Source organism: Pogona vitticeps, chromosome 5 (assembly GCF_051106095.1).
Source record: "Pogona vitticeps strain Pit_001003342236 chromosome 5, PviZW2.1, whole genome shotgun sequence".
In the NCBI taxonomy this organism is placed as follows: Eukaryota; Metazoa; Chordata; class Lepidosauria; order Squamata; family Agamidae; genus Pogona; species Pogona vitticeps.
In genome coordinates, this window is record NC_135787.1 from 183883058 (window position 1) to 183907180 (window position 24123).

A 24123-nucleotide genomic window follows, 5' to 3' on the forward strand; every position below is an offset into this window, starting at 1 on the left:
ACATGGGCTTTTAATGCTTTTATTCTTGGGGTGAGGCCTGAAGGTACTGTACAAGACTTTGGTGGTTGTCTTTGCTATATGTCTCCTGTATGGATGGATGACTGTACTTTGTTTCTCTCCATCTCAAAAGAGGCTGATCATCACCACAGATGGCATTGTAGTTTGCTAAGTGATTCTGTATTTTCAGTCAACAATGCTGTTCTCCTACATTCTCTATTCAGACCCAGAAGCTGCATTACGGCATGTGGGAAACTGATAAAGTTGGAGGGGCAACCTGTTGATGTAAGTGGGAGAAACCAACATAGAATGGCTTTGGGGCAGGAACGAAATAGAAACCATAAACAGGTTTGTCTTCTGCTAATTAGCTGTTAATAGCAAATGTGGGATGAAAGAATGTTTTGGAAACACAGGTCCTGCATTTGCTTAGCATTCAATGTCCTATGCCTTCATTTAGTGTAGTTTTTAAGAATACTGTAGCTACCAAAATAACTCTGGGAAACTTAAAAATAGAATATAATGTAGCATTCTTTCCCTGTTTATCCCTATCACCCAGTTCAGAAATGTAAGTGCAGACAAGCTCAGTGACTTATTGTTATCAATCTATCTGCTTTTTATATACATAAATATTTTCCAGAGATACACTCTTTATATGATGGCTGAAATCTGGTAGTAAAAGGATGTGACTCACCAAATTCTCACTAGTTCATCAAACCTACTCTAGTTGCAGCTTACTATTGAATTTCAGCCATTATGTGTTTATTGTTGAAGAATCAACAATTTACCCTACAGCATTGTTTTAATTAAATGAATCTGCTTCGATATCTGTCTATCGATGGTTGGCCTAACAGAGTAAAGTAAGAAAATGTTCTGTCAATTCATGATTATTTTGTTTAGCTGAAGATTATTCACCTCCCAGTGCCACAACAAACATCTGCTTCAGTGGCTTTGATACCTAAGTAATCATTGATTTTCTGATATAATACAGGACTAATCTGAACTTTTTTTCAAATTAAATCTATTTATAACATGTCTAGTATATGCCTTCTAAAAATAAAACCTGTATTTCTGAGTTGTATAAAATATTTACATGTGCTGTATTAAAATCATAGCAAGGAATAGTAGACATTTAGATGGGTGTCACATGATTAAATCAAATATTTCTGGGTAGTAATTTAAATTGTGATTTAAATGATGGTTTTAATCAATCTGACTTAAATCCAGCCTGTGTCACTTTCTGGCAGTACTTTTAACAGGGATCGGTAGTTTTCACTGCTCTGCCAGTTGTTTGCTGTCCTTAAGATTTTGGCTTGTAAAGAGAAAAATAGAGGTTGTCACAGCAAAAGTATAATCCACAGTTTTTCGGATCTTATTATCAAGTGGACATTGAGGAATTTTTCCCACTTCTAAAATTTCTTTTCTATTCCATTAGGCTTTGTGCACATTGTTTCTGGTTTATTCTGTTCTTAAAAGAAAGGAAATGGATGTAACAGCAGCAGTTGAATCTCATATTTTACACCAGAAAAGGAAAGAAAAATGAAACAAAACAAAAAGAGCAATATTGGTCTTGTGCGCAGTTAGATGATACATTGGTTGGACTACTGAACACTTAATTGATTACTGAAGGCTCACAAGCATAAACCTTTAAACTCCTTCATCAAATTAGACATTACATGGCTGGGGGTGGTGGAGAAAGAATATAAAAAATCCAAAATCCAAGTTCCAAAATGGGTGCTTCAGATATAGCTTAAAGGTGGTAGGTTTCAGATTTTACCTCAAGTGGTGTGGATTAGACTATATCTCTTAATCTTATTAGAGAAAGGACAAAATCCTGTTGGTCAGTGCCTAATGCTGATGTCATCAGTTTCAGTGTCCCCCCCCCCCCCCGAGATTAAGCATTTTCCATTCTCTCCGTCCCTGAAGGTTTCAAAGCTCCTTTGTGATCTTTTTCATCATGAAGAATCCATTTGGGGCTGTGGAATAGAGGGGTTTTAATTTCTGAGAATTGCCACTGGTATTGATTGATTGATTGATTGATTGATTGATTGTATTTATACCCCGCCTATCTAGTCATTTCGACCACTCCAGCCTTATGTGACATAAAGTTGGACAACAGGTTTTCAGCAGTTGGGTTGCTGGCTTCGCAGTACCCTGCTGCCTTATGTTGAAACACACAGATCCTTTCTTAGCTATGTGTTTTTATTCCTAATCATATGTTATTTGTGAAATTTATTACGCAACAAATACGTTTGGAAAGCCACTTCTGCAGGTACTATTGCTTGCATATTTTCCCCAACAGTAGTCTGCGTCTGGTTTTATAATTTGTTTAGTACAGTATTAGAACATGTGTTTTGTATTCAGAAATAATTAGGATTTGAAACTGTTGGATCCACAGTGTGGAGACTACACCTGGTGTGAATGTTTTGTTGATTAAGAAATTCATTTCAGGAGTGAAAAACAGTAGTAGTATTTATTTTGTGGTCACAGATCCAATAGATTGAAAAACAGTGCTGATCATGAGTCTAATTAATTTTAACACCTGATATTAAATTCTAGGCTGCATTGACCTCATTAACCTTTATTTACTCTGTGTTCTGGCTTCTTTTATTAATGCTTTCTGTTGTATATAGCAATTGCTAATGTTCATACTGCGTCATCACTGGCAGTAATTCATTATTCTTTGAATTTTGAGCAGCTGAGTCTGAGCACAAATTGTTTATGACAAACCTACATTTGAACTTAGATGTCAGCTATTTAACAAGGATAGGCAACTTCAGTAAGCCTTGAGGCTGAATCCCCCCCCCCCAGCACCCTCTGTGGGTGGTCAAAAGCACAGCTGGGGTGAAGATTTCTGGGAATTGCAGTCCAAGAACACCTGGGTTACCCAAGGTTGGGTTCCTCTGCTGTAGATGTTCAGATGTGTTGGATTTTATTGTTTAAAGCTATTGTAAGAGTACATTGCTCTGTGGATGCAGGGAAGGATAGGACATAAGTATTTAAATAAATAATAACGTAAATATGGAAGCATGAATGGCAAGTTTAGAGCCTTAAATCAATATATCTTCTCACTTTTAGGACTAGGTGTTTCTCACGTTGTAAATCTTTCAATGAAAGAAACTCAGATCATTTTTTAAAAACCCTTTTAGTTCTTTGTACAGATGTTTCTTTGTGACTCCAGGAGCAAATTGTGCAACTTGCAAGGAACTTTTCCTGTTCCTGGCATTTTCCCTCACTTTCTCATCTGCAGTCATATGATAGCTTCTTCTGTGTAATGTGAGAAAGTCCAAATTAGGGTTGGCTTGGAATTAAATTATTTTATGCACAGGCTCTTGGGAAAGCAGTTGTTCTCTTGGTGTGCAAAAAGGAGGTATGTGGGCCAAAAAGGTTAATAAGAGTAGGCAGCAATGGTTCAGGTTTATTTGAGTCGCCTCAGAGCTAGAATTCATTTCTTTACCTCTATGTTCAGACTAACATGTGTCTATTTCCAGATCACTCATTTTAGAGTTTGAAACTGTCAGGCAAGCAGTATAAAAATGTATGGTTATGATCAGTTCAGCACAAGGCTTGCACTGAAAAACATGCTTGCAGACTGAACTGCAGGAGTGTTATTTTTCAACCAACAATGCCATTCCATTATTTGCTTGCTGTAAAGGATTGTTGCATGATAATGAACCAGGTGTCTGTAACATCTGCATGGCAGCCAGAAATTAAGTAAATGCTTGATTTTCCAATATGAAAGTGCATTAATGACAGATAGTGCATCATTTGAACGTACATGTTCTGTATTAAAAAATTACAGAAACCTGTGTCACAAGGGAAATGACAAGTTTACCAAAGACCGAAAAAATTGATTTCAGAGCCTTAAATGCCAGCATCGTGTTTTTAAGGATTTTTCAAATCCAATTTATTTAGAATTAATTTTTTTTTTGACACATCACTGTTGTTCCCCCCCCCCCCCAGCAACTTTGAGCCATACTGCCAGTCTGCCTCTTAGGATTCATAGAAAAGTTCAGATAGTAAATCAGAATTTGTTGTCTGTCACATTGTGTACAGTGGGGTCTTGACTTGAGAACTTAATCCATATTGGAAGGCGGTTCTCAAGTCAAAAAGTCTGTAGGTCAAGTCTCCATTGACCTACAGTGCATTGAAAACCGATTAATCCCGTAACAGGCCGTTTTTGTTCCATTTTGGTTTTTTTCTGGTCTGTAAGTCAATTCTCAGGCTGTAAGTCAAACCTAAATTTTGCGGCCAGAGAAGTCTGTAACTCAAAAAGTCTGTAAGTCAAGCCGTCTGTAAGTCAAGGTTCCACTGTAACTCTTATTTCATGGAAACATTGAAAGCAGTTGCTCTGCTTCTGGGTCTGAGCACAAAACTACCGTAGCCCCTGCAGTAAGTGAAAGCTCTTTGGAGAAGTTTCTGCTCCCATGGCCCTTTATAGATTTCCAGAGACCTTTTGATTTGAGTCTTTTGTTTGCTTGTGTTTGGACCCCCACTCCACAACAGCTCCTTTCAGTGTGAACTCCTTGTGCAGCAATTTGATTGGCACTTGTGGAGGAGAGATCAATCATTTTGGGGTTGCATTGCTTTTGCCTTAATCGCTGTATCTAAGAGTGGGAAGGACCCAGCAGGCACCCCACCCACCCCCGCTCATATATGTTTTGCTTTAAATAACAGACCTCATGGATGTTTACTAACTTTAAAGAAAACATTTGTTGTTTTGGTACAAGTTACATTTGTTGCTTGATGTTAGTGGGACCAGGAGCTAGGAAAGTTAATTGCTAGAATAATCTTTATGAATTCCAGGGTATGGAACTGTGTTCTACCTCTGTATAATTAAAATGAATACCATTTTCCCGGAAATAAGACCAGCCCTGAAAATAAGCCCTAGTATGATTTTTTCAGGATGCTGGTAATATAAGCCCTACCCCAAAAACAAGACCCACTTAAGTGAAACCCCACCCTCCACCGTTGCACAGCATTGTGCAGCAACCAGAAGAAGATGACATGACTGAAAAATAAAACATCCCCTGAAAATAAGCCCTAATGCATTTTTGGGAGCAAAAATTAATAAAAGACACTGTCTTATTTTCGGGGAAACATGGTAGTATGAAATGAATGCTTGATACAGTACTCATTTTTCACTATTACTTATGCATACAGTTATTTGTTGTGCCTTAGTACTGTAGTAAGTAACTTAAGAGTAATTTTTCACCTTTCATTATTAATAAATGGAGGTGATAAACTGTTAATTGCCTAAAGCATCAAAAGTACTGTAAGATGAACTGGGAAGTCTAAGGAAATAATCATGTATAAAGTTCATCAGTTGTGTTTTCGGTCAAAGCAGGTGCTAGTGTTTTCGGCCTATGCTTCATTGTACAATGCTTTTTCTAATCATGAAATGTGAGTCAGGATTAAGCAGCCTATTAAGACATACACAAAGGTTTTCTAATAGGAGTGTTCGACAAATACAATTAAATGGCCATTTGCCAACTCCCCTTGCATGTGGAGAGGGCTTTAGGGAGAGACAGTTTTAAGGAGCAGGGACAATGAATTTCTTCTGCTGTTTCTCACCTTCTCCAAATGTCAGTGCAAGTACAAAAACCTTTATTTTCTCTCCAGAGTCCTTCAACAAACAGTGGAGGACCTGGAAGACAGTGGAGCCTTGGAGAATACAGTTGGAATATTCCCTTGTGCAAATACTTGTATTGTGATAAGTAACAGTAGGAGCAACTTCTGCTGGTTACTTGCTTCTTCAAGCTGTGGTTCAACAGTGAGCCAGTTAGACCCTGTTGGAAGCCATTCTCACCAGGAAACCAGGGGCACTAATGTCAGTACTGTTGTTAAGTGAATGTGTAGATGCCGGTTCATAGTTGGGGGTTTCACTCCACCCTCTCACAATACTAACTTACTGTGCTGCATCCAAGGATCTATATGCATGTTTTCCAGCCCCCCCTCCCCTTTAAATGGAGGATTGATTTTTGTGCAGTGTATAGAGTTGCTGTTAGGATAGGAGGTTTGGGAGAGTCATTTTGGGCAAAAGGCTAAATAAAGCCGGTACCTTGCTCATCACAGATTTCTCATCTGTTGGGGTAAAAGATTTTCAGCTCTGTTTCTGCAACTATAAAAACTGAAGTTTAAAGAAAAGAAGAAGAAATTCTTATTCTGTTAGAACAGATGGTCAAATACCTGTGGATCATTGCTGCTGAAAGAGGCAAAGATTAATTTTCTCCCTTGGTCTGTTATTTACCTATTTCACAAACTATATAAATGGGAGCTGCCTAGTACTCGTAGCCAGCTTGTGGTTTTATATTGGCAGTTTTATGTTGTAACCTTTAGTTTTTCTAGCAGTTGCAGTTATACTAAGGAATCCTGAATTGTCTGCCAGACATACATTGTACTGATAGTGCTGATTTCAAAAGTGGCATTCTAGAATGAAATGTAAATGATAGGAATCAATTCAAAACAATTGTAACTTGTTAGATGTGGATTTGATTCGTTCTTTCTGCCTGAGTCTTCTATCACTAACATATTTGACTTTTTTCTCTGTTCTATTTTTACCATAATTCTGGCTGCTTTGGCACTGTCTAGCATCACCTGGAAGATGTAATGTTTCAGGTTTTTGAGTAAGACTCAGGTGATCTAGATCCAGATCTCCACTGATCATGACACTCACTGGGTGACGTTGGACTAATCAGTTTGTCAGCCTGACCTACCTGACAGAAGATTGTGAGGATGTAGCGGGTAGCTGGAGGGCAATGTACACCACTTTAAGCTCCCTAGAGAAAAGGTGGAATATAAATTAAACTAATAAAAAGTGAGTATGGGAGAAAGGAGAGAAAGAAGTAGTAAGGGAAGTTCTTAGGGGAGTAAGACATTGTCTTAGATTTCTTTGTTGAGACGGAAAATAAATCTGTGACTTCCAGATTTCAGCATCGTGATGAAGTGCTGCTTAACATCCAAAGATAAAAAAGCTAGTGTTAGGCTATTGCCTTGAAAAATATTACACAATTGGATATTGTTAAAATACTAATCTCCTTAGTTTTGTTTTGATCGTAGAACATAGATAAATAATGACATGTAAGTTTATAAGGCAATCAAAATGAAAATATCTCTGAAATCTCTGATTACTCCAGTTTACTGCTTCCTTGTGCAAAACTCTTCCATGAGATGATCAGAGGAGACTATACAGTATACTGTGTGTATTTCTATGGTCCCCCCTCCCCTGCATATGGATTCGCTTTCTTTTGTAAAACAGTCAGAGTGGGGCTCTTTATCCCTATGTTTGTCATCTGCTCAAAAGCCTTTTTTTTCTTCCTGCTGCTTTTCCTTCTGAGAGGAAAAAGATACAGGTATGCTGCCTTCTCTCTCTGAAACAAAATTAACTGAGGAAGTTACTTCAAGGTGAACCACTTGTGAGAGGTAAGTTCAGCCACAGGGTAGTTCTAGTTGGTCCTCCACTCAAATTGTTTCTCTAAATCTAATAATTTTGCTCCTAGAAACCTCAAGACAGCACACTTGTTTTATTTGACAGTATTGTAATCTACCCCCTTTCTTTTCTGATGCACAAAAATCACCATATAAATGTAAGTATTTGAACAATTATCCATGAGTTTCTAGTCTTGAAAATGGCTTAGCTTCATGAATGGGAAGAAAGCGAATTGAAGTTTACCAGGTGTTCTTCCCACGAATTGGATAGTTGTTTTGTTTCAGATGAATGGCCTGGAAATAAAGGTTGTATGTCAACAAATTTTGAAGGTCAAACTCTAGTTTTATTGAAAAGGTGGATTGGAAAAGTGAGCTGCTTTTCATCCCATTTCATATAGTAGTCTTATGCTTCATTGACCTCATTATTTTTAAGTTGAAATTCTAAACTACATTTAGTTTTACATTTCAACTAAAACCATTGTATAGGATGCAGTTTGAAATAAAAGGTTGCCTTTTCCTTGGTCTTTCTGCTTTTAGCCTGCTTTCTGGCACTTTCTTTCAGCTGTTAGCTGTTCTCCATTAATTCTCAGCTAGCACAATCTTTACTTTGGGGGGGGGGGAATCTTCTCTTGTTTCATATAGTTCTTCTAGCAATAATGACACCAAGGGAAAGGACTAACCCTGAGCTTCCTTCCAGGACAGCTTTGTGTGGCTGGAAGGAAGCAGGTTCCTGAACGATGGTGCTGTGGTGCCTGATTACCTCGCAAAACAAGGAACTAGACAGTGACCTTTTTGGAATTCGCTAGAATGATCTTTTTTGAGCGATGTTACGCTTTGCAAAACGATTGCTCCTATGGCCGATTTTCACTGGAGGATGTTTGGGTCCTTGCCTCACAAGACAGAGTTTTTGGACCCTGTTTCACAAGACAGTTTCCCCCCATTGGAACACACATTAATTATATAGGACCTACTTTTTATCCCAAAAAAGTGGGGGAGAAAGTTTATGCTGCTGGCTTTCTAGGGTCTGCCTCCTAGAAAAATAGCAACATATACTTTCTCCCCCACTTTTTTTGGGATAAAAAAGTAGTTCTTATGTAATTAATATGTTTCAATGGGAGAAGAAACCATCTTGCAAAGCATTGCCAATGGGGCTATGGCTGCAAATTTAAATGGTAGGAGATGGTGAAAACAGACAGGAACCAAAGAGATTATAAAAACACCAAGGAAATCACAAGGGCAATTCTCCATTAATACAAATTATGCAGTTGAGTTCTCCACACTTGGGGAAATCATAGGGATCAGCAATACACCCAAAGTGCAATGGATGAGCCTCCCCCTAGGAAAACCACTTTTATGACATGGTATTTCCCCTGCAAGGTATGAGTTGAAATGGTCCTTGCACCTCTTACCCCCTTCTGTCCCCTGACCCTCCAAGGCATGGTGACCCCCTGGCTGCACCTCCCACTCAGTACAGGTCTGCACAGCCACATTCCTGCCAGAGGCTAAGAGAGCTCCTCAGTGTTTTGGGGTGCCCTGCTGGACCCGCTTCAGGGGCTAGGTGTTCCTCCCACAATCCTCTAATGCACAGGTATTAGCATAAGGTATTAGCATATGCTAATAACTGTGCACTAGAGGATTGTGGGAGGAACACCTAGCCCCTGAAGCGGGTCCCGCAGGGCACCCCAAAACACTGAGGAGCTCTCTTAGCCTTCTGCAGGACTGTGGCTGTGCAGACCTGTACTGAGTGGGAGGTGCAGCCAGGGGATCACCATGCCTTGGGGGGTCAGGGGACAGAAGGGGGTAGGTGGTGAAAGGGCCATTCCAACTTCTACCTTGCAGGGGAAATACCATGTCATAAAAGTGGTTTTCCCAGGGGGAGGCTCATCCATTGCACTTTTGGTATGCTGCTGATCCCTATGATTTCCCCAAATGTGGGGAACTCAACTGCATAATTTGTTTTAATGGGGGATTGCCCTTATGATTTCCATGGTTTTTCTAGGTTTTTTTAAATCTCTTTTTCTCCTCATCAGGACATTGCAAAGGCAGCAAGTCCTGGTGATTTCTTGTATTGCTTTCTCCCTCTTTTTTTCCCTTGTGGTAAAGGATCAGGGCAAAAAGAGTCACCATTATCAGGAACCAGGGGGTTGCTTTGATTCCTTTCACCCTTTTTCTTTGCTAGAGAGAGAAAGAGGGGGATGGTCATCTGAGCCCCACTGTATTTCCAAAGGCAGTGCAGGTGAGGGGATTGTTTTTCCCCAATAAGGTATGGGGAACTATGTTTTGGAAGAGGATGTCTTCTATGGACAGTTTTCACAAGACAGTGATCCCTCCCCCCCACTGAAATGCATTAAATTGCAAAACAGAGATTTCCGAGGCACCACTGTACTGCTATTTGAATTGAACAGTGAAAGAGGAGGACAGCTTTTCAAGCACAGCCTTGTGTCATGTGAATTGGTAGTATTTAATAGGATGGAACGCCTAGCTGCAGTGTGTGTGGCTGATATGTGCGTGTCACTTCCTTTACGGCCATGGGCAAGCTGTAGGCTTCCAGATTATCACCCAAGAAAGGACTTGTAAACCATAAAATAATTGTCACTGCACAAGAGTTCAATGATGTTACTGAGCTGGCAGAGCAAATCAACAGTGTACAATGCAATTCTAAAAATGGGGGCAGCCCAAACAAAAAAATTATAAATTTGAAACTGAACTTCAGATCAGTACAAGATTTGGCACCGATGTAACAGAAATGCTGCTCTTGTTCTGTGCCTAAGTTGAGGAAGTTTGCCCAAAATGTATTTGAATTAAGATTTTTTGAAAGTAAAAACTGTCCCCCCCCCCATGCAGAGACAAGCAATCTTAAATGTCCCCAGATTTAAAAGAAATCAAATAAATGGAAAAGGCCAGTCTTGCTTATCTTTAGAGAGAATGATTTCCCCCACCTGCTCCCCCCCCCCGGCTTGGAAGGAATCCAAGCTGCAGTGGCTGAAACATTGGTTCTCAAAAAGGCATCTTAAAGGAATAACACAGTGACTTTCTTATAAAATACGCTCATGTGGAATAGACTTACCACCAAGACACAGCAAAAATGGATACATGGTTCTATCTTCATGGCTTGTGAAGGGAAGTGTTTGGAGGGCAATGAAAGGTTGCAGAAATAGTCAAAAGATGGGTTTTCTTTGAAGAGTAAAAAAAAAAAAACCACCTTGATAGTTGCTGATGAAACTGATGGGGAAAAAAAGACTCTGCTTCTGGGATTTTTCCTTGCTTGGTTTCAGTTTGTGAATGATAGTGAACACAAGAAGGTATCCTGTGTAGAATATAGATCACCTTGACCGCTGCCATTGGTGCTGTCAATATTCAGAGTGTTCTTTGTTATGTAAAGCTTGGCATCTTTTTTTCCAGCTGGCAATGTGAGCATGATGTTGTATAGTAATACTGAGCCATTTCCTGGCATTTTGAATTGTGGATACAGAAGCATAATATCCCAAATACATAGGTTAGGCATCCTTCAGTCTTGAAAGACTATGGTGTCGTGCTCTGTATGGAGGACTTGGAACAGCATCTAGTGTGGCTGAAGAGGCCAATTCGAGAGTGGCAATCTCTTCCACACTGAAGACAAATCCAATCTGTCCCCTGTCCAGCTCCCTGGTTTTGCTGCTTTTGTGACTTCCTCTTTGCCTCGGCCTGCTGGACAAGGGTCTCTTCAAATTGGGAGAGGCCATGAAGCACTGCCTGCCTCCAGGCTGAACGGTCAGATGTCAGGGTTTCCCATCTGTTGAGGTCTATTCCTAAGGCCTTCAGATCCCGCTTGCAGATATCCTTGTATCGCAGCTGTGGTCTCCCTCTGGGGCGATTTCCCTGCACTAATTCTCCATACAGGAGATCCTTTGGAATCCGACCATCAGCCATTCTCACGACGTGCCCAAGCCAACGTAGACGTCGCTGTTTCAGTAATGTATACATGCTGAATATTCCACCTCGTTCTAGGACTACTCTGTTTGGAACTTTGTCCTGCCAGGTGATGCCAAAAATCCGTCGGAGGCAACGCATATGGAAGGTGTTCAGCTTCCTCTCCTGACGTGCACAAAGGGTCCAGGACTCACTGCAGTACAAGAGTGTGCTCAGGACACAGGCTCTATATACCTGGATCTTGGTATGTGTCATCAGCTTCTTATTGAGCCATACTCTCTTTGTGAGTCTAGAGAACATGGTAGCTGCTTTGCCAATGCGTTTATCCAGCTCGACATCCAGGGAGAGGGTGTCAGAGATGGTTGAGCCAAGGTACACAAAGTCATGAACAACCTCCAATTCTTGTGTGGAGATGGTAATAGAAGGAGGTGAGTCCACGCCCTGGCCCATGACTTGTGTTTTCTTCAGGCTGATTGTTAGTCCAAAGTCCTGACAGGCCTTACTGAAACGATTCATGAGTTGTTGGAGGTCTTCAGCAGAGTGAGCAACAATGGCTGCATCATCTGCAAAGAGGAAGTCCCGCATGCATTTCAGTTGGACTTTGGTCTTTGCTCTCAATCTGGAGAGATTAAAGAGCTTTCCAAATACATAAACGAGAGCTTTATTGAAGAACTGGATAATTACTATTAGATGTTGCATACTATATGACTGGAGCATGAATATACAAAAAACATCAGTAATAACTTTCACAGTCTAATTTCTGGAGACACTTTTTCATTCTTGATTAGAGTCACTAAGGTGTAACTGCATATTGCTCATCAACACATAAAACAAACTGTGATGGATATTGCTTGTAATTGAGAAGGCTTTATGAGTCGATAATTAGGAGTGTTGAACTTAAGGGAATGCAGCAATTCCAGACCAAAAAAGCAGGAGGCAAAGCTCACAAAATTCAGAGAGAATGTTGCTTCTCCCTGTATTTTAATATCTGAACCTGAGGGTTATACAGTGAAGCTGAGTGGTATCGAATTCAGGGCAGAAGAAAATCACATAATGCATGATAAAACCATGGAATTAACTTCAGGAATAAGTGTCAGACATAATGCTGGCGAGCCATTTCTGGGCAGGGTTCCCTCTAAACTGGGCACATGCATAACTGCCTCCCTCCACGCAGCTGTCTTCCCAATGCGTGCAGCGATCTCATTAGGCTCTGGTTGCAACGGAACCTTACACACTGGAGGTGGGGGTGGAGTCACACACACACAGGAGCAAAGTCGTGCAAGAGGTGGAGCCCTGCCCAGCAGAGCTGAAATTTAGAAGGTATGTTGCTGGAGGTCTGAGAGGGGCTTTAAATGGATTGTTGTACTTTGTTGTTTTTAAATATATTTATTTATTTTATTTCCCATTTTAATTTAATACTTGTTTAATTCTTTTTAATATTTGTATACTTACTGTTTTTAGCTTTTAAATACTGTTTTTTAATGATGTAAGCCACCTTGGGTCCTTTTAAGGAGAAAGGTTGGATAAAAATATTTTAAATAAAAATAAGTAAGTAGGGATGTAAGAATGTAGGGATGAAGTCTGTTTTAGATTAGATTAGGCATTCTTCAGTCTTGAGAGACTATGGTAACATGCTCTGAATAGATGACTTGGAACAGCATCTAGTGTGGTTGAGAAGCCAGGTCTGAGAGTAACAATCCCTTCCACACTGAAGACAAATACAATCTGTCCCCTGTCCAGCTCCCTGGTTTTGCTGCTTTCGGGACTGTCTCTTTGCCTCGGTCTGCTGGGCAAGGGTCTCTTCAAAATTGGATAGGCCATGCTGCACCGCCTGCCTCCAGGCTGAACGCTCAGATGTCAAGGTTTCCCATCTGTTGAGGTCCATTCCTAAGGCCTTCAGATCCCACTTGCAGATATCCTTGTATCGCAGCTGTGGTCTCCCTCTGGGGCGATTTCCCTGCACTAATTCCCTGCACATACAGGAGATCTTTTGGAATCTGACCATCAGCCATTCTCACGACATGCCTGTGCCAATGTAGACATCACTACAGTGGTGCCCTGCATAGCGAGCGCCCCATTTAACGATGAATCCGCATAGCGATGCGGATTTTGCGATCGCAAAAGCGATCACATTGCGATGTTTTGAATGGATAAACATTGCATTGCGATGATCGGTAAGCGTTTCGCTTACTGATTTTCACATCGCGATGTTTAGAAAACAGCTGATCTGCGGTTCCAAAATGGCCGCCGGGAAAAATGGCCGCCCGCAGCGTTTTCGCGCCCTGTCCTCGCTTACCGGGCAGCGAAAATGGCGGCCGGATGGAGGATTTCCGCATAGCGGTGAGTTTTCCCCCCATAGGAACGCATTAAACGTGTTGTAATGCATTCCTATGGGGTTTTTTTGCCCCGTATAGCGACGATTCTGGATAGCGACGATTTTGCTGGAATGGATTATCATTGCTATGTGGGGCACCACTGTATTTCAGTAATGTATACATGCTAGAAATTCCAGTTCGTTCTAGGACTACTCTATTTGGAACTTTGTCTTGCCAGGTGATACCAAAAATGCATCAGAGACAATGCATATGGAACGTGTTCAGCTTCCTCTCCTGCCATGCACAAAGGGCACACTGCAGTACAGGAATATACTCAGGACACAGACTCTATAGACCTGGATCTTGGTATATGCTGTCTATTTTATTTGTGGTCATTAGGCATAAAAGGAAAAAACGAAAACATGTTTAGGCAGATGTAGATGTTTGAGCATCTGGCCCTCCGAATGTTCCATAGAACAGTGGCTTTCATTCATTTTATTTATAATGCACCATCCTCTCCAAAATGGGACCCAATGTGATGTTCAAGTCTTTTTTGGGGGAACTCAGAATCACAGTGTCTGGTCTCTGTGTAGGGTGGTAATTAGCCTAGTCTCAATCTTTGTACGATTTAGATAAAACACTTTAATAAATAAAGTCCATACTAACTATATAGTGATGAGTGGTAATGTTTGTTTTTATTGATGTGTAAAATCTAGAAGCCATATTACTGTGATTCAATTTGATTATGTTTTTATGTAGCAAAATTTTTAAAGGTATGTCAGGGAATTGGCTGTTTTTATCACAGCAAGCTGAACTAAGTAAACATATCATTTAATAAACACTTTATCTGGTGTAATAGATTTCACATCACTCAGTAAATGTTTTGTTTAAAGTGAAAAAGGAAGTCTGTGTAGGTTGCTTTGCTGTTTATATTTAGGAAAGCCATTTTACTCCCCAGGACATTAAATGTGTACAATTTCACAGGTCTCAGCCTTACTTACACTTCATAGTTTCCACTGGATAAATACATCATACCACACCCAGTCACCAGGATCAATATAACTAGCTAACTTATCATCCTTACAACTTTCTTGGATCATTAATGAGTCAGAATTCATGCATTTTATGACTGCAGATATGCCATAAGTAAAGATTGACTTAATGGCATATAATTAAATTAGACTAAGCAGATATTTTCTGTATTCAGTGGCTGAAACTCTACTCAAGTTGGCATAATGTAAAGCTGCACCTGTGGAAATGTGCCAGGCCTTATGCCCAGGAAGTCAGCATTGTGCAATTGACTATACAGTCCATGTCATCATTGTCCATGACATGCAGTTCATGTTGTGACTGTTATGTGACACCCCTGTGGAAGTGCTTCATGGATATTACTTCCACACTGTCACAGTTCTCCAGCTTTGCATTATGCATTATGCTTGCTTCACTGTAGGGCAAAATTTCAGCCAGGGATCCCAAGATCTTTCTCTGTCGTTGCTGCCAGTTCAGACTTCTGCAGTTTATAGTGAGATATTTTTGCCATGATTTAATCCCCCCCCCTTTTTTTGAGAAACCTACATTTAATTCTACATTCTGTTTTCTGTTATAAGTGAAAATTCTCATTCATCCAGGTGAGGTTATCTGGAAGTTGAGTCATGGCAACTGGACTTCTTTCTTGTTAGGTTAAACATTTTCCTCCACATTGGTTTCATTTTCTCCTGGTCTGAATAAGCTTGCCAAAAGGACAAAGGACTGGGGGTGAGGGATAATCCCACTTCTGCAGTCCTTCTCCACCCACTGTCATGAGTCGTTAATTGTTGCTGGCAGTTAATCCTCTCTCAAACCACCTATCTTCTCAGTCCAAAATGAGTACATCTTGGTCATCAAATGAGTGTCCTTTGTCCTTCAAATGAAGGAACACTGCTGTTTGTGGTCCTAAGCCATTGCTCCTCCTGTGCTGGGCCATTCTCCTGTTTAGTGGCTGTTTGGTTTCTCCAATGTAGAGCTCTAACACTCCTCTTTGCATTGGATGACATATACTATATTGCTCCTGTTGTGTTTTGGTATCCGGTGTGTTGCCTCTTAGGAGGTTCCTTGCTGATTGGTCTTCACTCAGATGACTGTACGGTATTTCCATAGGTTGAACTGGGAATCTTGAATACAAAACAGCCAAATAAATAGAGAATTGAAAAGCTAGGTAAAAAGAGTAGTAGTTTCGAGCAATCGTATTTGTCATTCTATCTCCACAAGTTAGACAAAAGTGTGTAGTGGGTATGTACTTATGTATGAATGTGTATTTCTGTGTGTAGTGTGCATGTGGCTGAAACATCACTAAATAATTTCTAAGCCATAGCATAAGTTCTTAAACAACTGAGTTGCTTTCTCCACAGTGGACTTTGGAATCTTCTCCTTTTGTGGCTTGGGCTTTCTTCCTTGTTGAAAATAAACTTCATTAAGCATGAGTGCAAATTTGTTTAAATTCCCAGAGTCATAAAATATATGTACTAGCCACACTGTGTGGATTTCAACATTTGTACAGTGGGGTCTTGACTTAAGAACGCCTCGAGTTAAGAACATTTTGACTTAAGAACCACTCTCATAGGAAAATATTGACTTGACTTACATACTTAGATTTGAGTTAAGAACTGAAAAAACCCACGTGGGAGGCAGGGAAAGTGCAAAATTTGAACTTTCAGTTAACTGTTGGCCAGTGAAAAGGGTGCCTGTCTGCTTCCTCACTCCTCCCAGCGTTTAGAGAGTGGATTGGGAGACAGTCTTCAGACTGCCTGGTACTGCCTGGACTGTATTTTCCCTGCCTTCCCCGAACCTTTCTTGACCTAAGAAAAAAAGAAACAAAATATCCCCCTCTAGTGGTCGAAGGCGGAATAGCAGCTTCCCGTTAGTTTCTATGGACGGAAAAGAGCAGATACGGATCAAATGGTTTTCAATGCATTCCTATGGGAAATGCAGATTTGACCTGAGAACTTTTTGACTTGAGAACCGCCTTCCAATACGGATTAAGTTCTCAAGTCAAGACCCCACTGTATATTAGCATAAAATTTGTATAATTCTTGGGAAGTTCCTATTATAAATTGTCCTACATTGTATTACTATATTACTTTCTGTGTGGTAATGTGTGAAATATAAGTTTTATGGCCTTTTCATACTTTCCAACGCAAGAAAAAGTCACTCTGACCCTTATTAGTTCCAGAGATCTGTATTGCAAGTATTCATACTGCCAACTAAAATTGTGCTTAGTTTGAACAATGTTTCTCCTTCCCTTGATTTCCTGAAGACAGTTTTCCTTCAAAGTTGGTTTTTGTATCCTTGACAGAACTTGGCAAGCAGAAGTCAGTTTTTGATCTCTCTGTTGAAAGGTTCCCCTACTTATTTTTGAATGCTCTGTTATAAGAGGAAATTTGTAAGTATTTTTAAACTAGTTAGCCATGCTTACACCACCACTTTTGTCTTGCATTTGTAACTTTGTTACATTAGCTTTATTAGTTTACCCTGCAGAGATTTTGGCATAATTGCTATTCACTATTCCAGGTGCCCCACATTGTAGCATATTGTGTGAAATATGGTATCTAAATGACAGGTGGATGAATGGATAGATAGTGTTTCCTAGTAAGTGGTTCCTAGACATTGTTGGGTTTAAAGTACTAGCATTTCTAAACTTTGACCATGCTGGTGGTGCTTCAGGAAGGTAACATCCAATATTGCTTGGAGACCCAAGTTTGCAAATCAATAATAAAATTTATATGTTCAATAAAATCAAGACAAATTGGTGGCATGAAAAGACGTGGGTGACAGAGAACTTCCTTCTTACTGCTATGCTCTCATTGGAAGGAATCTAGTAATGAGAGTAGGAGGACACAGTAGCACTTTCAGTATAGCCAGCACAATGCTACAAGGAGAGGATAAACAGCCCATTGCATCATAATGCTAGTGGTATTCCTCAGTGCTGTGATTCTTTGGGGGTGGAGACATTTGGGACAGTTTTCCACAAATGCTTGATCACATTCCAACTTGAGTGACTTTACTTCCCACCAAAGCTGTCTGGTTGTTGTTTCTTCTTTATTAATAGCATTTTATACAACCCAGTCATAAGTTATCACATTTTTAAAAACCGCAAAATAAAAGCAAGTTAAAACAGGACTTGAGTAAAACCTGCAGGAGAGTAAACAGTAGTGTGTAAAATCTAAAAGCCCTGGAACGGGGATGGCGAAACTTTTTGAGCCCGCGTGCCCAAAGTTGTTGCCCCCCAACTTTGGAATGCTCTCCCTAGAGAGATCCGCCTGGCTCCAACACTCTTGGCCTTCCGGCGCCAGGCAAAGACCTTTCTGTTCAGCCAGCATTTTAATTAAACAATATCCCCTAGCTGGCCATATGAGCAGCAGGACTTATTAATTTTAATGTTTTAAGAATTATTTTAATATATGCTATTTTATATTGTCTTTTAAAATGTTTTTAATGTTTTTAAGTTTTAATGCTGTACGCCGCCCAGAAGCCACTGGCAATGGTGCAGCTAAAAATATTGTAAATAAAATAAATAAATAAATAAATAAATAAATAAATAAATAAATAAATAAACCCCTTCAAAAAAATAACCCAGTGGGTGGTGGCAGCGGAAGTGGCAGCGGCAGAAGCAGAAGGGGGAATCCCAGGCACAGAGTTGCCTCCAGACCCCACTCCGGATCCGCCTCCAGTCGTGCCCAACCCTGCCACTGCCTATAGCTCAGCCGGCCAAGCCAGTGCCAGCTGCTCCAGATCCTGGCCTGTCACCTGCCGGGGCGCTAGCACCGCAGCTGCAGCCGCTTCCTCAGGTTTGGCTGCTGGAGGTAGCAGTCCAGCAACTTATGGCTCGTGTGCCCACAAAGGGGGCTCTGTGTGCCAGCTGTGGCACACGTGCCATAGGTTCACCATCACTGCCCTAGAATATGTGTTAGATCTAAGTTGCTAATGAAGAAAACAAAAAGTCTTCGTATGACCCAGGACAGAGGAGGCTGAAACATTGAGAAGAGCATTCCCAAACTAAGGCACTGCCACTGAAAAGAGCATCCCCTTCGTGGCCACTCATTTCATCTGCTTTACCTGAGGCATCTCCATCTACTTATCAATCAAAAGTGATAAACATACGCCAACCCCTATGCCTGTGTATGTGGATTGATATGTGTAATTTTGTTTTTTCTTATAGCTGTTATGTTTTGTCTTTTTTCAAGTGTTGTCTGTTGTATTGTTAGTCAATGCCGGATGTGGGAGCATCCTCAAATCTCACCCTTTGAAAAGAGTGTAATATATTCTGAGGCAGGCGGCACACAATTTATGTGAGCGGATGAGACACCTGCTTACAATACCTGCATCTTGTCTGGACTGAGTCACAGTTTAGTTCCTGTTAACAGTATTGCATTCAACCTGATTTAGTGCCTCTAACTGTATGACACATACAACTTCATATGAATTTAATGGAAATGAGAGTATGAAAACATGGAGACATCTACTTATCAATGATGTCTAAATTCACATCTACAGACAGCGTATCCTAATGCTTTTGTATAGGTACTGAAAGGATGGATAGAGTCCCATGGAGACCTGTCAAACCAAAGAATAGGCCAATAATCCTTTACTGCTACTTTTAGGACTTGGCTACTTAAGTAGAACACTTGGAGCACACTTTTTAAGAAACAGTATTTTATGTTTAACTGTTTTTAATTGAATTTGTTGTACTTTTAAATTGCATTTTAATTAGTGTGAATTTCCTTGAGTCTCTTTATGGGAGAGAAGTGCCATAGAAAGGATTTAAATAAATAGATGTTAATACACCCTTGATATCCCATTCCAAAGGATACCACAGTCTATGTTACTGAAAGTTGCAGAAAGGTCCAATGTATTAGCAAAAGTGATCCATCCTGTAGAGCAGCCATTCTCAAGGTGCTGTGTGAAGAATTGCTTCCAGTCTGTGGTCCCCTTCAAATGTGCCGGGGGGACAGAGAACCATATGACCCCCAGTGAGAACGGCTGCTGTGGGGGCTCCAAGACAGTTTCTGTTCCAAAACAATTGAAAAGGATGAAGTAAACTGGTTTTGCCGCAAAGGGCCAACAACCACTAGATCTTGCCCCGGAAAGGAATGTTGTTCATGTCTTCTGAGTCCAGGTTACCTTCCCTTAAGATATTCTCTGTGTCCCCAGGCATGTTGTTGCTTCTATTGAATAAGGTATGTTAAGATTCTGTTCTCACAGCAGAATGTTACACATGCATTGCTTGAGGCAAATGGTGAGGTTTGACACTTAAACATACCAAGGTAATATTTTTTTTTATATCAGGGAAGTCACTATATATGCAGAAACCTTATTTTGTCTGTTAATGGCACAGATGGCTCGAGGTTAACTCCTGAAGCCTTTTCCATGAGTGGATATAGCCACAAGGCAGTGGAGGTTTGAAATAGGAGTTTTCCTTCTCCTAGATGGGCTGCCTTCCATGGCTGACGAGCCCCAGGCAGCATGTGTCGTTCTGCCAACTCCTGCGACATTGCTGGAACCAGTTGTATTGGCTCTTGCCTTTCCATTGGATCATTTCAGCAATGTGGAGAGGGGGGATCTGCTGCTTGGGTAACAGCCTATCCTCCATATTACCTTACCCAGGCTTCATGCTCTGGAGAGGACACTCCTCGATTCAGAGCATGTTACCATAGTCTCTTGAGACTGAAGGATGCCTATGAGGAGGCACAGATGGCTGGCATAGGTTTACTGTTTGGTATTTGGCCACCCACTCATATCCAACATCATTTCATTCCTGCTTTTTTAATATTTTATTTTTAAACTACTAGGAAAAGGGTAGGGAATACAGAAGGTAAAAGGGAGTGGAAGAGATGGGAAAAGGGTTTTAAGGATAGGAGAACACAAAGTATACAATCATTCAATCTATTCATATTAAGTATACAAGCATATACTGTAATCTATTCATTTTTCAATGGAAAAACCCCAACTTTATACTTTTTTAACTGTTTGATTATACTCTAAATATTAGCTTATATTCATGTTTTAATTTAAATCTAAGTTATTCCAACTCTATCAGGAAATCGAGATCAGTTATAAAATACACCCCCTCTTTCAATTTCCTTCTGTCTTGGACATACGTTCAGCATGCCTGAAAAAGTTCTAGCACTTCCCATATTTTCTCAATACCCTGTGACTCTATTTTCTTCCAGATTTGGGAATATAAAATTGAATCCAGGGCAGTATTCTGATTTTTAACATCACCTTTTCTGACTATTGTAGCTAAATAGCTCACAGGGTAACTCTTAATCTCGTCTGTGTTACCTGGTATTGCTCTCAATAAAGACTGTTCTGGAGTTAGTACAGTTTCCTCTAACTGTTGTTTAACTTCTGATGTTTTCCCTTTCATCAGGTCTTCCACCTGGTTGAGGCGCTCATTTACCTGCTGGAATCCTGTTATTATTGTTATTTACATGGTAACCTGCCATTCTTTATCTGGCAGAATTCCCAACAGTTGATATTTAAATTTTTTGGAGGTCATTTCTATCTTTCCAATACTTATGGTTTGTATAAATAATATTTTTTAGATTCCAGTATTTTATCAACAAACGAAACCCAGCATCATATACCTCCCCTGAGTGTGTCCTCCCTTCCTTGTCCAGATATTATGGCAATATTATTAAAATCCACACAGTCCAACCAAGAGAAAGTCCAGACTAAACAGCAAATGCAGGAAGCCGGTCTCTCCAAAAGATATTGTTGTAGTCCTTCAGAACTCCAGTCCTGATTTTCCTAGGTCTTCTCTTGCTGATGGTTCACTGTCCCTTGCTCCTAAAGATTTATTCCTCTTTCTAAAACGGAACAAACTTCTATTATCAAAGTCCCATTCGATTCCAGTCCTGGCTACCCCAGCTCTTCAATCCAGCCAATTATGTCATCACACTGATGATTCACCGTCTGTTTTTTTTTTTTTTTATTCCCAAAAGCTTATTCCTCCTGCTCCGAAGACAATATTTTATTTTCAAAGTCCCACACAAACTAGGTAGAAAAATCCAGACTAAACAGCATTCACAAAATTTCAGTCCCTTAAAGTCTGTTCAGTAGTATTTCCTCTGGGATTTTTTTCCAGAAACACAATTTTTTTCCGTCTCACTGCCTATCTGTGACCTTGAGCCAGTCTGCTGTTTAAGAACTTGCTGTTTAGGAGTCAGTTTCGCTTTGAAAAGGCAGGCCGGCAAGCACGACTCGCCGCTGTTTCTGTCTTCTTTCGGTTAGATATTTCACTCTAGTTTCTTTTCCATCTTAATTATTTATAAATCCTTACTGTGTTATTGTGTATTTTCTGCCGTATTTTTGTTCTCCTCGGGAAATTGGGGGTGGAGTTTCCCACAGCTTTCTGCTATAAAATGGCCTTCCATCTGTGATCTATGCTCGGGTGAATTTTCAGAGGGGAAAAAAAATCAGGTTGCTGCCCAATCTTCTACCCATGTGGGGCTCACCAACTGCTTCAAGGAGACCTCTCCTAGTCTCCCCTTTGGTCCCCCCCCCTTTCTAGAGGGACCCTAGACCAGGCGGTTCCAGCTTTTCCCGGGAGCTGTTCCCGGCAGCTGCTGGCTTCACTGCGACCAAGCTCCACCTCCACCTTCATTCCTGCTTCTCATGTGTCCTCTTTGTTCCCTTTTCATTCTTATCCCTGGCTATGCTTCATACACTTTATTTGTACCTGTGCAGAATATTATAAACTGTATAGAATCATCTTTAAAATAATTACTTTCTTCTTTGTGGCCTCTGTGAATGCACACAAATGGGTTGTTCTGCGCCTGTGCAGGACATCTCAGAAGTTTCTAGAGCTTAAAGACGTGATTAGTAGGACGTTCCCCCATGAAGCGCATGCTCCACCCACCCAAGGTCCTCTCAGTTCCTTTTAGCCGCCACGTAGGTTAGACCTATATCGGACAGCTAGAGTGATGTCTTTCAAAATCGGTACTCTGTACCTCACCTTTTTCGCATTTACCTTTCAGTTTTCATTTGATGTTCTCCCATGGCTTCCATTAACTTCAAACTTCATTAATTGAAGACTCTGTTCTTGGTAGCCATCACCTCAGCTCGTAGAGTGAGTGAGCTCTCTGCTCTCAGATCTAACCCTCCATACATACAATTCCATCCTCACAAAGACACACTTTATCCAGGTGTCTCATTCCTCCCCATGGTAGTATCCAAATTTCATTGGAATCAACCTATCATCTTACTGTCTCTCTTTCCTTCACTGATCTCTGATCTTGAGTGCATGCTCCACAATTTAGACTTTCGTCTTGCATTCTACATAGACAGAACAAACTGTGAGCTTGCTAGTCATCCATTTGTGCGTATTCACAAAGGCCACAAAGAAGAAAGAGAGGTTACCTACCTGTAACCATGGTGCTTCAAGTGGTCCTTTGTGAATCCACACATCCCGCCCATCCTCCCCTCTGTCCGTTACTTCATTGTCTTTATCTAACCTCGTTGACAGCAGTGAATTTTGAGAACTGAGAGGACCTTGGGTGGGCAGAGTATGCGCTCCACGGGGGAACGTCCTACTAATCATATGTCTTTAAGCTCTAGAAACTTCCAAGATGTTCTGCACAGGCACAGAACAACCCATTTGTGTGCATTCACAGAGGACCACTCAAAGAACCATGGCTACAGATAGGTAACCTCTCTTTTCTGAGAAGCTTGGCACAGTTTAATAATTTTCCAGCTTTGAATATCATACATACTCCCTTAGATTTGAGTCCCCCACATAGAACTATACTGCATTATTACTGTACTTGAGTTCCCTAGTTTATCCTGTGGTCTGATTACCACTGACTGTTACTACATGTTCTGATAAATATCTCCTGAGCGGTTTCTAAGTTTGAATTCCATTAAATCAGTTTTATGGATCTGTATGTAATAATACTGTATATTCTGCAGTTAGGCCTATTTTTTTCTGTGTAGTTGAAGAATATAGTGTGAAAATTGGATGATAAATATAGTCACTTAATTTTTTTAAAAAAAATGTGGACATTTATACTTGGAATGGATTCATTTGCAAAGTATAAAAAATTAATCCAGTAGTAATTTGGAAAATAATTTAACAAAATCTGCAATTTTAATGAGACTTATTAAGCTGCTGCCAACTGCCTCGGGTTTTTGCTGTTTCAAAGTAATGGCACTTTATTTTCTGAAACCTTCAGCTCACTTCATGCTCCACCAAGAGCACAGCGAAATCACAGCTGTCAAACTGTGCTGTATAATGGCTGAACAGCCTGTGCTGCTTAATCTACATTTTTGTCCCAAGTGCAGAGCTGCGTGAACAGCTATTACATTCAGGAGCTAACCTTAACTGTACTTAACAATAAACCTGCTGAATGCCACTGTACTTTAAGTGGACTTGTTCTGATAGTATCTGAAAATGAATAAGGAGCTGCACTTGGTTTTCAGCTAGGCACGTACTTCTGTCTAC

The 24123-nt window shown here is 40.5% G+C and overlaps 1 protein-coding gene, 1 non-coding gene and 1 pseudogene across 21 annotated transcripts in view; 2 read left to right on the forward strand and 1 right to left on the reverse strand.

Moving 5' to 3' along the window:
* The window catches only part of PLEKHA5 (pleckstrin homology domain containing A5), a 217215-nt gene that overhangs the window by 41323 nt on the left and 151769 nt on the right, over positions 1–24123 (forward strand). The gene's annotated exons all lie outside the window — the stretch shown is intronic.
* LOC140707852 (U1 spliceosomal RNA) lies at positions 8644–8807 on the reverse strand. The gene has a single exon (XR_012088018.2). It is a non-coding gene; the product is annotated as a U1 spliceosomal RNA (small nuclear RNA).
* On the forward strand, positions 9247–9400 carry LOC140707836 (U1 spliceosomal RNA; annotated as a pseudogene).